At 47.0% G+C, this 16,438-nt stretch overlaps 1 protein-coding gene across 15 annotated transcripts in view; it reads right to left on the bottom strand.

Moving 5' to 3' along the window:
* The window catches only part of ARMH1 (armadillo like helical domain containing 1), a 58,140-nt gene extending 41,877 nt beyond the window's left edge, over positions 1–16,263 (bottom strand). For 13 of the 15 annotated variants that reach the window (XR_004249229.2, XR_004249231.2, XR_004249230.2 and 10 more), the window contains exon 1: positions 16,104–16,252. The gene's annotated coding sequence lies outside the window, so the exon portion shown is untranslated. Of the gene's footprint in view, positions 1–16,103 lie in introns of all 15 variants that reach the window. The other 2 variants (XR_009214484.1, XM_032160623.2) reach the window with 2 other exon arrangements.
* Positions 16,264–16,438: the final 175 nt, after the last annotated feature.

Genomic DNA, 16,438 nt, shown 5'->3' with positions numbered 1-16,438 from the left:
AAAATCTGGGCCTCTCTTGTGGCTTACTTCATACAGGGTCAGAAGCTTGAGGTCTTGAGACATGGCCTCCGTCTTATGCCAATCACCTAAGTTAAAGTGCTCCTTAACCTTGTACCTCGGGCTTTTACACTAACTCTTAAAAACAACTTAAAAAAAAGTTAGTGGGAAGAAAAAGTTCCCATTCCATAGTTGGATTAATGGGCTGTGGTTTGTAGGAGTCTGTGTCCTTGGGAGAGTGTTTTCAGTGGGGGAGGGAAGGTTTAAGATAAACCCGTTTTCCAAAAATAGTTGTGATTGAAAGTGTTATTATCCATAACAAATGTTAGTGCTGATGGGAGAGAGGCACGTGTGATTCTTTTGTCTAACAGACAAGTGAAAGTCATATTTCACATTATCATGGGGTTTTCTGTGATTTACAGAATATTTGTGAAACATTACTTGCAGGGGCCATGATTGATATGGAGAGAACAGCTTGTGTGTAGGAGAGATGTGTATTTCATGAAGACTGTTCAACATGAAATTTACAGTCCCATAAAGTGCTTCTACATCTTCGCCAGAGATCTAGTTAAAAGGACTTTACAGTCTGAAACACCCTAAAATTGATTCTAAATTAACGTTTCCTCACATGTATTTGAGATATTGATGGGGCCCAGCTATCAGAATTTTATTAGGAAGCAATAATCTGAGGCATGCGGAGACAGACATACATACACACCAACCTCTACTACTCCCCAGAGGACATGGGATGTGTGCTTCCAGAAGGGTGTCCACACAGCCTCCAGGATGGAGATAACCAGGAAATCTAGCTGGCCTTAAGAACCAGGTGAATGACTGCGGACCAACCTGAACACAAAAGTGACCAAACCCCCTCATGGGATCCTGCATCAATCACTGTGAATGCCATTGCAGTCATAAGTCTGAGAACAACCTAGGGAGGCTGTGGCTGCCTTCAATGGCCAAACTGACATCAAGAAAATGGGGGTGAATGGCTGTTCTAGACCCCAGGGAGGTGGGGTTGAGACACCACCACTAGCTTTATCAGGCAGGAAAGCACCTTGTGCCCCTGCCCTGCCTTAAATGGACCCTTTCTAGTATCAAAACTCAATGTGCCATTAGAGATGCACCCAGCGATTCCAGGACACAAAAGGCAGGGACCTCTAAGCAGGGCACTCCACATTACGGCTCCTCAATGTTTCCTTGGACCTCAGTTTCCCCTATCTTCTTTGAAGACAGGAAAAGAAGCATCAACAAACGGCAGCTTTAAAAGTCACTGTGATGCAGCTGTAAATCTTATGTATGTGGTGAAGGCCCATCCTGTGGCTCTGTATAAGGTACCGTGGGAGATGCAAAGATGAATACGATGCTGCAGGGCCCTGGAGGAGTTTCCACTCTTGGGGGAGAGTGGAAGAACATGAGATCTGGAGTCAGACTGGGTTCAAGGCTCAGCTCCGCCACTTGCTATTTTGAAAAAAATCAAATAGTAATAGCACCTGCCTCACCTCTTGCTGCCCTCCAGTCTCTCCTCACAGAGGAGGCTACTTTAAACTCTTTTGGCTATTTCTTCTGCTGTTTACCCCTGTATTTCCAAATAACTAGCTTACACTACTTGTTATGGGCTGAACTGTGTTTTTTCCCCAAATTCCTATGTTGAAGTCCTAACCATCAGTACCTCGGGATGTGGCTGTAAATGCAGATACAGTCTTTAAAGAGGAAATTAGGTTTAAACTATGTCATTACGGTGGGCCTTTATCCAATATGATTGGTGTCCTTATAAGAAGAGGTGATTAGGATACAGACATACACAGAGAGAAAACCAGGTGAAGACACAGGGAAAAGATGGTCATCTGCAAGCCAAGGAGAGAGGCCTCAGAGGAAATCAACCCTGTGACACCGTAATCTCAGCCTTCCAGCCTCCTGAACTGTGAGATGATGAATTTCTGTCATTTAAGTTATCTAGTCTATAACACTTTGTTATGGCAGCTCTAGCAAACTAATACACTGCTATCATTCGATGTATCAACCTTAGGCAATATTTATGTATTTATCATTCTGGCAGTTGAGGAATTAGGTCTTCATTTTTTTTTTTTTTTTCTGAGATGAGGTCTCACTATGTTGCCCGGCCTGTAGTGTAGTGGCTATTCACAGGTACAATCATAGTAAACTGCAGCCTTAAACTCCTGGCCTCAAGCAGTCCTCCTGCCTCAGCCTCCTGAGTAGCTGGGGCTATAGGCACATGCCACCTTGCCCAGCAGAGGAATCAGTTTTATTGCATCACTCTAACTCCCATTTTTTTCTCTTTCTATCCTCCAGCATTATGTCCCATACTTTATAGTTAAATCAATAGTGTTTACATTATTATTATTATTTTTTGAGATGCAGTCTCACTCTGTTGCCTAGGCTGGAGTGCAGTGGTGTGATCTTGGCTCACTGCAGCCTCTGCCTCCCAGGTTCCTGCGATTCTCCTGCCTCAGCCTCCTGAGTAGCTGGGATTAAAGGCATGTGCCACCACACCTGGCTAATTTTTGTATTTTTAGTAGAGATGGGGTTTTGCTGTGCTGGCCAGGCTGGTCTCAAACTCCTGAGCTCAAGTGATCTGCCTGCCTCTGCCTCCCAAAGTGCTGGGATTACAGGCGTGAGCCACCGCGTCCGGCATGTTAACATGACTGATCAAGTAAATAAACTCTTCAAGTGGCAAACTACTATTACATTTTTTTCTTACAGTTTGGTTTTACCTGGAGTTAATAATTGTCATTTTTTTTCCTATTGTTTCGTTTGAAGTACCAAGGGCTATTTCATTCCAAATGTCCCAAATATGTAATGATTATTTTTCCAAATGTTCAATCTGTAACTGATTATTTCCATCTTTTCCCTGGAAACCTCTGTCCCACAGATCTCTTTCTGCTATAGTTTAGACTGGTTGCTCACTAAGGCTGGTATGCAAATGTTGTCCTGGGATTTCCTCTTGCCGAGTTTTTCTGACGGATGCCCATTTCCTGTCTCTCACATCTTCTTCCTTCTTTGTGTACACCCTTGTTTTGTCCCGGAAAGTCTAAAAATATCGTTTTTGACCACATGTTGCATTGGCTGGGTATATAACTCCGCGTTAGAAATAAGCTATCTGGGCGGGGTGCGGTGGCTCACGCCTGTAATCCTAGCACTTTCAGGGGCCGAGGCGGGCAGATCACGAGGTCAAGAGATCAAGACCATCCTGGCCAACATGGTGAAACCCCGTCTCTACTAAAAATACAAAAATTAGCTGGGCGTGGTGGCATGCGCCTGTAGTCCCAGCTACTCAGGAGGCTGAGGCAGGAGAATCGCTGGAACCCAGGAAGTGGAAGTTACAGTGAGCTGAGATCATGCCACTGCACTCCAGCCTGGTGACAGAGTGAGACTGTCTCAAAAAAAAAAAAAAAAAAAAAAGAAAGAAGCTATCTGGCCAGGTGTGGTGGCTCATGCCTATAATCCCAGTATGTTGGGAAGCTGAGGCAGGAGGATCACTTGAGCCCAGGAGTTTGAGACCAGCCTGGGCAACACAGTGAGACCTCCATCCCCCCACCCCCAAATTAGCCAGGTATAGTGGCACACACTTGTAGTTTCAGCTACTTGGGAGGCTAAGGTGGCTGAGGTAGGAGGATCAAATGAGACCAGGAGGTTGGGGCTGCAGTGATCTGTGATCCTGCCACTGCACTCCAGTCTAGGCAACAGAGCAAGACCCTGTCTCAAAAAAAAAAAAAGCTTCCCTCAGATTCACCCTCCCCAGTTGCTGATGAGAAATCTGAAGTCATTCTGATTCCTGTGCCTTTGTCTATTTTTTTCACTCCTGATGATTTTGAAGCCTTTCTGAAGTTGTATGATGATATGCTTTGGTGAAGGTCTTTTTTCATTTACTATAGTAGGCCCTTGGTGGGCTCTTTAAATCACTGTATCCTTCAGTGTTTGGATATTTATTAGGCAACTAGTCTTCTCACTGGGGAATTCATAAATGTCAGTCAGTGGAAGGTTTTTTTTTTTTTTTTTAACACCCTCATAGAGATATCAGGGTCTCTGGAGAAGACTTTCCTACTTTCCCAGGGAAGGTGAGAGAGTAGGGGTGCTATTACAGACACCTCGCCATGGCATTTTGGGAGTCAGGTGGGGGAAGGGCTCACGCAATGCTGTGTGTAGACCTTCCCTCTACTGATCAGTTTTCAACTCTATGTCTCATTCCTGCCCTTCAAACTCTGCCTGAGGTCCCTGTGCAAGGAGGCCTACAGAGTCCAACTTCCTTCCTCTTCATGCAGCAAAAGTTTAGAGTTGCCGGGCGCGGTGGCTCACGCCTGTAATCCCAGCACTTTGGGAGGCCGAGGCGGGCGGATCACGAGGTCAGGAGATCGAGACCACGGTGAAACCCCGTCTCTACTAAAAATACAAAAAAAATTAGCCGGGCGTGGTGGCGGGCGCCTGTAGTCCCAGCTACTCGGAGAGGCTGAGGCAGGAGAATGGCGTGAACCCAGGAGGTGGAGCTTGCAGTGAGCCGAGATCGCGCCACTGCACTCCAGCCTGGGCGACAGAGCGACACTCCGTCTCAAAAAAAAAAAAAAAAGAAAAAAAAAAGTTTGGAGTCATTTCTTTCTTGGCGGTTGAGGGTCTGGAGTGCAGGCAAAGTGCTCTGCACACAGAGGTCAGTGAATCCCCCTAGGTTGGGCTCCATACCTCATTTCTGACCTTCAGTGGTAATTTGTGCTTTCAAGCATTAAGCCTCTTAGAGGTCAAACTGGCTGAATTGACTGATTTCTTGTTGGTAAGCTCCCCTTGTTGGCACTTGCTTGCAATTTCCTCTGCTTCAAGCCGGTTAACCTCCCTGCATCTGCCTTCTACCTTCCAAATATTTGTTGAATTCTTTCATCTCCTGTTGCCTCCTTCCATGAACTTTTGTGACTGAATGCTTTTTTATATTTCTTCAGCGGGGTTATGTCACTAAGGTTTTTGAGAAGTAGGGGGAGATAAAAGACATTAAGTAAGTATATTTAATTAAGAGCCTCCAGCCATGTATTATTTATCTCAACTTTTCTTTAATAGTAAGCTTGATGAGGGTAAAAAAAAGACTCATTAACTACCATGTTTAAAAAGAATTAATAAGATGAAAACAGTCGAAAAAAGACCAAAATGTGTCAATTTCAAGAGTCAGTTACTGGGATAAATTTTGTATCTAAGCTTGTTGACCGCTAAGGAAAAAGGGATGTTAGCTGTCTTTCCTGGTGAAGGGAGGGAGAAGAAGGAATGAAGGCAGGGAGAAGAAACTGACATTTTTTGAGTGTTGATTAAGAGCTATCCATACACCATACACACACACACTCTCTCTCTCTCTCTCTCTCTCTCTGTGGTTGTTTTTGTTTATAGAGATGGGGTCTCTCTGTGTTGCCTAGGCTGATCTCAAACTCCTGGCCTCAAGCTATCTTCCCACCTTGGCCTCCCAAAGTGCTGGAATTACAGGTGTGAGCCACCGCACCCAGCCTAAATTCTTTGTTTTAATCCTCTTAAGATCCTCAGGAGGTCATCATTATCCACAATTTTCAGATGAAGAAACTAAGGTTTAGAAGGGTTTGCTCACTTATTGAAGGTCTCAAAGCTAAATAGGGATGGGAATGGGATTTGAACTTAGATCTGTATATAACTCCAAAGTCCAGGTTTTTCCCCACTAAGCCAAGGGCATGGATCCTGTTCTCCTCTGTGCTCCAAGGTGTCACCAATAATCTCCTGTTGTCAAATTTAGTGGTTAGCTCACCGTCCCACCGTGCTCGGTCTCTCTGATGGATTGTGAATGACTCTTTTCCTAACCCCAGTCTCCGCTGGTTCTACTCCAGACTCTGTGAATCCTCAGTTGCCGTTGCAGGATACTGCCTTTGCAGGTCGTTTTCCCATTCTCAGTTCTCTTCTCATGTTTTGTAATCCCTGGGTGACCTCATTCACCCCATCACTTCAAATTACATTTATAGGCACACGACTCTCAAATCCATCTCCTCAGTCTGGGCCTCCCACCTGAGCTCCAGATCTCTTTATGTACTTAAGTGACCGGCAGACTCTTCATTGGTATGTGTCACAGGCTCCTCAAGTCAACAGGTCCCAAACTGAGCTTATCAACTCACACGTGCCCCTTGCCCTGTGTTGGTCCTATTTCAGTGCTTAGGTCACCACCCTCCTAGTCAGCCAAAAGTTGTCTTTGACTTATTCCTCTCCGTTGCCCTCATCTGAACTGTTGCCAGCTCCTGCCAATTATATGTCCTAAATCTCCCTGAGATCAGTCTATCTATCTTCACCTCCACTGCCGCTATTTTAGTTTCACACCCTTGTTCCTCATATGGATTACTGCAACAGCCTCCACTGGTCTTCAGGCTTGCCCCAGCCTAAACTCCACAGTGATGTGAGATTTTTTTATTTCTATTTTTATTTTTATTTTTGAGACAGGGCCTTGCTCTCTCACCCAGGCTGGAGTGCAGTGGCACGATCATAACTTACTGCAGCCTCAACCTCCTAGGCTCGAGTGATTCTCCCACCTCAGCCTCCTGAGTAGCTGGGACTACAGGCACATGCCACCATGCCCGCCTAATTTTTATTTTTATATTTGTTTATTTTTTGTAGAGGTGGGGTCTTGCTTTGTTGCACAGACTGTTGTCAAACTCCTGGGCTCAAGCAATCCTCCTGCCTCGGCCTCCCAACGTACTGGGATTACAGGTGTGAGCCACTAGGCCAGGCTTTGATGTGAGATTTTTAAAAGTACAAATCTGACAGATTTCCCTGCTTCAAACTCTTCAATGGTTCCTTACTACCTGAGGATAAAGTCTCAAACATTTCAGGCCAAAGAATTTCCATCTAAATTCGGCCCCAAGTGAAACCTGACACCCCACCCCACCCCTTGCCTCAACCCATGCTGCTGCTTCTAAATCAGGAAGGGGGCTGCCCACTATCCTACACCTCAAACACCATTCTCTAAATCCCTACTACTGTTCCTGAACCCTTCCTCCTCCTCTGAGGTCAGGCTTTCCCTCTCTACCTTGCCGCAGTGCTGATCGATGACTTTGACACATAAGCCTTCCTGTTTATTCAAGAGCCACTAGGCAATTTCAACATCAGCGTGCTTCATCTTGTAATTTGGGTGGCTAGCATGGTCTCTGGTAAAACACAGGCACTCAATAAGTGTTATTTAAACTGACATCCAACACACTGTGCTCAGAATGTGCACTTTAATTTCCTTAGCTCTGCACATTAGTTAATTAAACAGATTCCCAGGTGCCAACTCTGAGCCAAGCACTGGGCTTGGGATTGGTTAACGTGACAAACATAGACCTTGCCCTCGGGTGCTTACAGACTGGCAGGGCAGAGAGACAAGCAAAAAGGTGATTTTAATGAACAGTGGGGAGCGCTCTGATGGGATATATCCCAGGTTCTGTTGGCGCACAGAGGAGAGACATGGAATGCAGACTCCAGCGACTTCCAGCTTTCACCTCCAACCAACGCAGCTTTCATACCCAAGACCCACACCCCAAATCTGTGACTGGCTAGCACCATCCCACCTGTGAAGTCTACAATTCCAAGCTCCTTACCTTCCTACCTCTTCCATCTATTCTCAGAAGACCTACTTTTGGGTTTAACAAAGAAAGTTATAGGCCATTAGGTAAGAATGTCGTCATACTCCTCTTCTTTCTTCATCTCTATCCACACCCATCCTTCTCCTCTCCTTCTCTAGCCGTCTACCAGAGCTCTGCATCCATCCACCCTGCCTCCTCAGGACCCTCATTCTACTCATTACTTCTGCCTTCCTTGTATCCTCAACCCCTCCATTTAGGCATTTTTCTTGTTAGCCTTGATTTTTACCTATTTTTATTATTATTTATTTGTTTATCAATGTATTTATTCGAGATAGGGGCTCACTCTGTCACTCAGGCTGGAGTGCACAGCACCGTCATAGCTCAATGCAGTCTTGAACTCCTGGGCTCAAGTGATCCTCCTGCCTCAGCCTCCTGAGTAGCTAGGACTACGGGTATGCACCATCACACCTGGCTAACTTAAAAAATTTTTTTAGAAACGGAGCCTCACAGCCGGATGCAGTGGCTCACGCCTGTAATCCCAGTACTTTGGGAGGCCGAGGCGGGCAGATCACGAGGTCAGGAGATCGAGACCATCCTGGCTAACACGGTGAAACCCCCCTCTACAAAAAAATACAAAAAGTTAGCCGGGCATGGTGGCAGACGCCTGTAGTCCCAGCTACTCGGGAGGCTGAGGCAGGAGAATGGCGTGAACCCGGGAGGCAGAGCTTGCAGTGAGCCAAGATCACGCCACTGCACTCCAGCCTGGGTGACAGAGCGAGACTCTGTCTCAAAAAAAAAAAAAAAAAAAGAAAGAAACGGAGCCTCACTATGTTGCCCAGGCTGGTTTGGAACCTCTGGCCTCAAGCGATCCTCCCACCCCGACATCCCAAAGTGCTGGGATTATAGGTGTGAGCCACCCACTGTGCCTGGCCTAAGTTTTGCCTATCTTTAAATAAAAATAAGCAAAAATGAAGACAAAAACCTCAACCTCACATTCTCTTCATCATCTCTCTGGTTTTCTGACTTCACAGCAAAGCTTCTGAAAAACAGTGTTCATACTCTTTTCTGTTTCCCCACTGACCATTCTCCCCTTAACCCATCACAGTTGGGCTTCTGCCCCACCACTTCCCTTCCATCACATTAGCCAATGTCTCTGGTAACCTCTGAATTGCCCAGTTCAGTGAGGATGTCTTAGTCCTTTGCTCACTTGCCCCTCTTACTGCAACAACTAATATCATTGACCATTCCTCTTACTCAAAATGCTTTCTTGCTTGACACCTCTTTACCATGGCGTCTTCTCTTGGTTTGCCTAAGTCTCTGGCTGCTGCCTCCCCCCATTATTTGAGTCTCCAGTGCTTGTCACATTATATTGTAAGTCCTCAGTAAGTTGCTTCATAAGACATTCAAACATGACTAGGCATCCCTCTGCCCCACCCCCAACCTCACTAAATTCAACAAATAGTGACAAGTCTGTCCGACGCCTTATCCTAGGCCTTTGGGGATAAATGTAAAAAAGACACAGTCCCTGCCGGCAAGTACACAGTCTGAGGGTGGCATACGGCCTTGTAAATAGGTGATTCCAATTCCAATAGCGTGGCAAGTGCTGTGACAGAGTAGGTGCAAGACACTGTAGAATGAGAGAGAGGGACACCTAACCTGGCCTTGGTTTGGGTGCTGGCTGGAGTGAAAGGCTTTCCAGAGGAGATGTCATCCAAGCTGAAAAGCAATCTGCAGCTATGGAAGAGGTGAGGAAAGTGTCTTTTAGGTAGAGGGAATCAAATCTGCAATGGCTCAGAGATGGGAGTGTAGGACATAAAGAATTGCAAGTGGGAGGCCAGGCACGGTGGCTCATGCCTGTAATCCCAGCACTTTGGGAGGCCGAGGCGGGCGGATCACGAGGTCAGGAGATCGAGACCATACTGGCTAACACGGTGAAACCCCGTCTCTACTAAAAATACAAAACATTAGCCAGGCATGGTGGCAGGCTACTCGGGAGGCTGAGGCAGGAGAATGGAGTGGACCCAGGAGGTGGAGCTTGCAGTGAGCCAAGATCATGCCACTGCACTCCAGCCTGGGTGATGGAGCGAGACTCCATCTCAAAAAAAAAAAAAAAAAAAAAAAAGGGATCGGAAGGGGGCAAGTTGGAGGTGGAGGCACCAGTTAGGAAGTCATTCCTACGGCCTTGACAAAGATGCTGATGATATTAGGGTTGGAGAGAAGTAGAAATGTCACATTGTTTGAAGAAACAGGGCCTGGTGACTGACTGGGTGTGGAAGATAAAAGACGGGGAGGAATCAAGGAAGATGCCTGGATAACTTTGCTTCCAACTTCACAGAGAATATAGGGGCCATCAAGCACAACCCTCTCCTCTTAACATCATCATATCAGCACCCACCCTCTCCGTGTGCACTAGGTTCTACTCCTATCTTCAATCTTCCCATCTTCCCTGACTCCTCTTAAATCCTTGCTCAATCCCCACCAACCCAAATAAATATACAAACAAAGCCATCTCCTAACTACTTTTTCCTTAAGCTTCTACCCTTTCTACTTGCTTCACCCCTAGATTTTTCCATTAGCTCACTGTGGCCTACTGGATAAAGTCTAAACCCAATATGGCACTCAAGGCCCTTCAAAACTTGGCCCCAGCTGGGCGCAGCGGCTTACACCGATAATCCCAGCACTTTGGGAAGCTGAAGCGGTGGATCATGAGGTCAGGAGTTCGAGACCAGCCTGGCCAACATAGTGAAATCCCATCTCTACTGAAAATACAAAAATTAGCTGGGTGTGGTGGCACGCGCCTGTAGTCCCAGCTACTCGTGAGGCTGAGGTGGGAGAATCACTTGAACCTGGGAGGCTGAGGTTGCAGTGAGCCGAGACCGTGCCATTGAACTCCAGCCTGGGTGACAGAGTGAGACTCTGTCTCAAAACAACAAACAAACTTGGCCCTAATCTAACTTCATCTCTAGTCACTTCCACATTACAACAACCTTGCACTCTCAACTCCCCAGGCCCTTCCAGGGCCCTCTGCATCTCAGTGTTGCTCTGCCATCAGGAATGGCCAGGTTCCTTTTTGCCCTTTGGCAAACTCCCTGGGACAACTAGGGGTTTGCAGCTCTGGTCCCATCCATGCCACCTCTTCCTCTACTATGCTTTAAAACTTACCCGTCCTTCCCACTAGAGTGTGAATTCCTCAAGGGCAGGGGTTGGTCTTCCCTATCTCTGCATCCCTAGGGCCTGGCATAATGCCTGGCACAAAATAGATGTTGAATAAATGCTTGCTGAGTGAATGTGTGAAGAAATCAGCCAGCTCCTGTTGAGATGATTATATCTGAATGTCCATGATATGCAGGTCCATAAAACTACCAACCTCCCAAGGCTGCCATGTGTGGAGTGGCAGAATCTCCATCCAAGAAGGCCAGTGCAAAGTCTACGAGGTGTTTTACAGCTATGATAGGAAATAGCAATGGCAGCAGAGGTGTCATCTTTGGACACTAAGGACAGGGATTCAGTGCCATGAACGGTCAGTTAAATTGTAATTGGAGTGAACTGTTCTTCCGTAAACCATGCTATTTAGCTGCAGTCAAATGGCATTCAAGAAGGGGAGAAATTTTTTTTGAAATGTCAAAGAAATTATTTCCAATTTGGTGCTCACAACCAGAGACTCTAATGATCAGTGGAAATGAGAAGCAAACAAATTAGCACTAATGGAAAATGGCTTTTGGAAAAGAGGATTTAATTTATAGTCAACTGATCATGGCATGCAGCATGCAGTAAAAGTCAGCTTCACCAGCTTGATCATAAGAACTGGAGCACATACGGAATGCCAGAGAAAAATATATGTATGCCATCATGCTTATTGGGATCTCTCTGTAAGTGGCAGCCAATTAAAACAGTCATTATTTTACCTCAGAGAGAAAATGGTGCGAAAAATCAAGCATGCGAAATTAAAAATCCAGATTAGGAACTTCGGGCCAAATTGGTTTGTTTGTGGCTTTCTAACCTTGGCAAAGTCTTCTGCAAGGATGACAGACCTACTTTGTCTTCAGCCCAGAGTGGACTCTTTGTTTTTAATTTCCTCTCCATCTTCAGAGGTGATTAATAAATCTGAACTCATCCATAAATCATTTCTATAGTGGCCAAATGGTTCTTCTTCATGCAGGGAAACTAAAATCACACAATCTCAAAAGCCTCAGCTCTCATGCTAAGCCAAAGGTCCTTAGCAACAAGCGAAGGGGAGGTATTAAAAATCAAGAGGTCAATAGGTCCTGTTTCTTTTTTTTTTTTTGAGACAGAGTCTCGCTCTGTCACCCAGGCTGGAGTGCAGTGGCGCGATCAATCTCGGCTCACTACAAGCTCCGCCTCCCGGGTTCACGCCATTCTCCTGCCTCAGCCTCTCTGAGTAGCTGGGACTACAGGCGCCCGCCACCACGCCCGGCTAATTTTTTGCATTTTTAGTAGAGATGGGGTTTCACCGTGGTCTCGATCTCCTGACCTCGTGATCCGCCCGCCTCGGCCTCCCAAAGTGCTGGGATTATAAGCGTGAGCCACCGCGCCCGGCCAGGTCTTGTTTCTAAATAAAATTTCCCAGAGGGCTTCCCCACCCCCCCACAAATCAAAAGACACCTTCTGAAAGCAAGAGGCCTCCAAGGCATGGGTTGCCAGCCTGGCTCACTGTCCCCACATGGCCTCGGAGACAACAAGCGAGTCACTGTCTCCTATTCCTGTAGGTTTCACATGTAGAATGAGACAGCCCTTCTCCTTGGGCTCCCATCCCTGACTCCTAACTCTCAGCTCTCCATTCAGAGATAGGGAGAGAGAAACATTATCTCCTCAAACTTCCAAACAAGGTGTCCTTATTTCTCTCCCAGAGGCATATGCACTCCAATTTGTCACTTCCTTCTCATGGACCCTCTTCTGCTCCCCAGTCATACCCTGACAGACACCGCTACCCCTACTACTCATCACTTCCTGATAGACTCCATCTGCCCCCACCTTTTCCTCATATCTGTCCATTTTCTCCATCCTCTCCCCACAGGAACTCCTTTCCCTCATCTCCTTCCTATGAAATCCTCTGCCTTCATCTTCTCCCCACTTGCCCTCATTCCTACCCACAGCCCCCACTCTTCTTCTACCCAGACTCACTTCTGCTTCCAACCCCACTCCACAGACCTGCCCTTATCCTCTCTCCACAACATGTAACTGGCGAGGTCAACCACACACTCCTCGCCCCTTCCCTGCTCTATGCTTCATCTTCCTCGATCCATTTCCCAGCCTTCCTTCCCTTCCCAACCTTTTTACTCTGCTCTTGAAAACCCTTCTTCCCAATCAGCTAAGTCTCCTCCATCCTCAGCCTCTCCAGTCACCTGCCCACCTCCAGCCTGCATCCAAAGCTGGCTCTACCCCAGGGCTCCCCTTCTGCATGGCCCTCCTGGTAGAATCTGTTTAGACTCTTACACCCCCAGGATTTCAGGGTTAGGAGGGGGCCTCATGTCTCCTTGCCAAAGCCCAGCTCGGTTCCTTATTCCACTTTCTTCTTGTAAAAGCCCTTACTACTTCAAGGGTCATACCATTTAGCTGTCTCAGCCTTTGCCCCTCCTCATGCTGTCACCTAGAGACTCCAGAAAAACCTGCTCTGCCCATCAAACACTGGTACCTAGCTCACGGGCATCCTCTTCCCTTCCCTCCCCTCAAGTCTTCCTATCATCCAGGGGGAGTTCAGTGGCCACGTCAACATGCTGACTGTCTCCTGTACTCCACTTTGGCCACTGACTCCCACGGCCACACCCTGGACCTTGTCATCACCGGAAACTACTCAAACTTCATTCTTCCACTTTCTGATCATAACTCTCTCATTCAATGATCTCAGATATGGATTCTTTGACTTCACTGGGACCTCTAGTCCATACATTTTTTTCACTCTTCTATCCAGTTTAGATATTAAGGCCCTTCATTTCAATCACTGTTTTGCCACAATCTTCAACTTCCTTGTCCTTTGTCCTTCCATTGTATCTGCCTGGTAAAACCCAAACCTAGATCAATTAAACTAATCTCTCTGTACCCACCACTAGGTGGCTGAATGTTGTTGAGGGAAAAATGCATATTACACAACCTTGCAGACTGCTGCTCCCGAAAATTAACGGTCACTAACCTCGACGGGGCCATGAGAACTGCCCAGAAATCTGTTTGCTACCTTAGTTATCTCACTGCCACTCTCCAGTGCTGCTATTTTAATCTTTCTCTGCTCTGTTCAATCTCGCACACCATCTCCAATCCCACTCTCACTGGCTGATATCATGTTCTTATTTGACAGAGAAAATGAAAACCATCAAAGAAGAATTCCCTCAACTTCCCGTCACCAAACCCACCAATTAACCACAATGTAATACTTCCCTTCTGCCACAAAACAAATGTTCCTCCACCCTTCTAAGTGAATTTCTTCACCAACACTTTGGTAAAGTCTTTTTCAGGGGCACCATTCTCAGTTATCTTCTTTCCCTTACAGTTTTATCTTTTTCCCCTTTGCTGGATCCACACCAACATTTCTTCCATCCAAATAAAAACCTGTTTCCTTCCAGCTATTGCCTTCTTTTTTCTTCTCCTAAATAGCCAAGCTTTCTGCAAATGTATCTTACATGAATCTTCACTTCCTCAATCCCCTCTGCTTCTCAAACCACTGTAATTTGACCTCTGCTCCCATCACTCCACTGAAACTGCACTTGCAAAGGTCACCAACAACTTCCTTGTTTCTAAATCCAGTGGATTCTTTTAGGCCTTATTTTACTTGATTAGTCATAAGCCTTCAACACTTTCCTTCCTTGGCTTCTGAAACACCACATACTACTACTGATCTTCTTACCATTTTGGACACTTCATCTTGATTACCTTTGCAGGTTCGTCCTCCTTTGCCAGACCCTCAAACTTGGGTGTTTCTCAGGGCTCTGTCCTAGGTCTCTTCTGACTCTACACTTACTCCCTGGGCAAGCTCAACAAATCTATTGGTGTGGCTGGCATCTATAAGGCCCCATAGACTCCCACACTGCCACTTCCAGTTAGACTTATCTGGCGAACTCCACTTAGGCATATCCAATGGCCTTCTGGATACCTCCACTTGGATGTTCCATTGGCACCCCAAGCTCACCGTGCCCAGAACTGACCCTCTCCTAAAAACCCCTGTTTCTTCTCCTTCCTGTTTGCCCAAACCAGGAATCTAGAAGTCATCCTTCATTTCCCTTACTTCCCCCACACCCAATCAGTAACCAAGTCCACTTTTTTCTAGCTATAAGTGTCTAAGGAATTCATCCTGCCCTTTCCATTTCAGCTGCCACTCCATGCTTTATGCCACCATAATCCTTCCCCACTATGAAACAACTTCCTAACTGGTCTCCCTCCTTCTCCCAATCCTCAGTCTAGTTCCCGCACTAATCTTTCTTTTTTTTTAGACGGAGTCACGCTCTGTCACCCAGGCTGGAGTGCAGTGGCGCAATCTCGGCTCACTGCCACCTCTACCTCCCAGGTTCAAGCCATTCTCCTGCCTCAGCCTCCCAAGTAGCTGGGATTACAGGCGTGCACCACCACGCCCTGCTAATTTTTGTATTTTTAGTAGAGACGGGGTTTCGTCATGTTGACCAGGCTGGTCTCGAACTCCTGACCTGAAGTGATATGCCCGCCTCAGCCTCCCAAAGTGCTGGGATTACAGGGGTGAGCCACCACACCGGGCTCTTTGTTTTGTTTTTTGAGACAGGGTCTCACTCTGTCACCCAGGCTGGAGTGCAGCCTGGCTCACTGCATGGCTCACTGCAGCTTTGACCTCCCGACTCCAGTGATCCTCCCACCTTAGCTTTCCAAGTAGCTGGGACTTCAGGCATGTGCTACCATGCCTGGCTAATTTAAAAAATTTTTATTTTGTAGAGATGAAGCTCTCAACTATGTTGCCCAGGCTGGTCTTGAACTCCTTCAAGCCATTCTCCTGTCTTGGCCTTCCAAAGTGCTGGGATTATGAGTTTCAGCCACCGCGCCTGGCATGCATAGAGTCTTTCCCCCTCCCTATCTCTAAAAGTCTTTCAAGGCCCAGCTCAAGAGCCAACCCCACTGCCATAAATGCCCCTTCTCTGATTCTGAGCTCCTCAAATCCTTACTCTTCTGTAGTACTCATCTCACACGCAGAATCAGAGTTGCTTCATGCATGGTTTCTCTCCCTCTCCCATTAAGACATGGGAGAGGGAGGGCCAAAAGCTTGATCCTCACTAGGGCCTAAGGAACCTTATTTAGTCCACCCAGTCTCTGGCACATACTATGTAAATATACTGGCACATAGTATGACACATAGTATGTAAATATAGATAAATGCAAGAAAGTTGCACTCCCAGCTCCTTGGTGGACCCTATCGACAGGGCATTCTCTACAGTCATCAGCTGAAGACTGCTTCCCACCCACCCATCCATCCATCCATCCATCCATCCATCCAGAATATGCCTCGACCCCACTGGGTGGAGGTTGGGTCGGCACGCGCCCCCTAGGCCGTTTTGTACGGTTTTATACCTCCAGCCCTCGGAGTTGCGGCTGGTAGAGGATGGCAGAGGTAGCTAGACGATGCAAGTCAAAGGGCACACGCTTCCGCCGCGTAGGACAGGACTCTGTTCGGACAAGTGACCCTGCCCATTCCCAGAATACAGCAACTCTCCAGCCGCCTCTCACCTACATAAGAGGGTGGGGACTCTTCCTGACCGGCGCCCCGGCTGACCAATACCTGATCCAGATCAAGCGAGCTAGCCAATGGCTGCGGGCCAGTAATAGGGGCGGGGCATGGTTGCTAGGGCCGAGCTAGTGGGGTGAGGCGAGAGGCTCTAGGAGAGACTCGGTGGTTGCTAAGGCGG

This window comes from Hylobates moloch, unplaced genomic scaffold (assembly GCF_009828535.3).
Source record: "Hylobates moloch isolate HMO894 unplaced genomic scaffold, HMol_V3 SCAFFOLD_8, whole genome shotgun sequence".
Lineage (NCBI taxonomy): Eukaryota > Metazoa > Chordata > Mammalia > Primates > Hylobatidae > Hylobates > Hylobates moloch.
The sequence above is the reverse complement of the archived record's forward strand: the minus strand, read 5'-3'. Positions and strand labels throughout refer to the sequence as shown.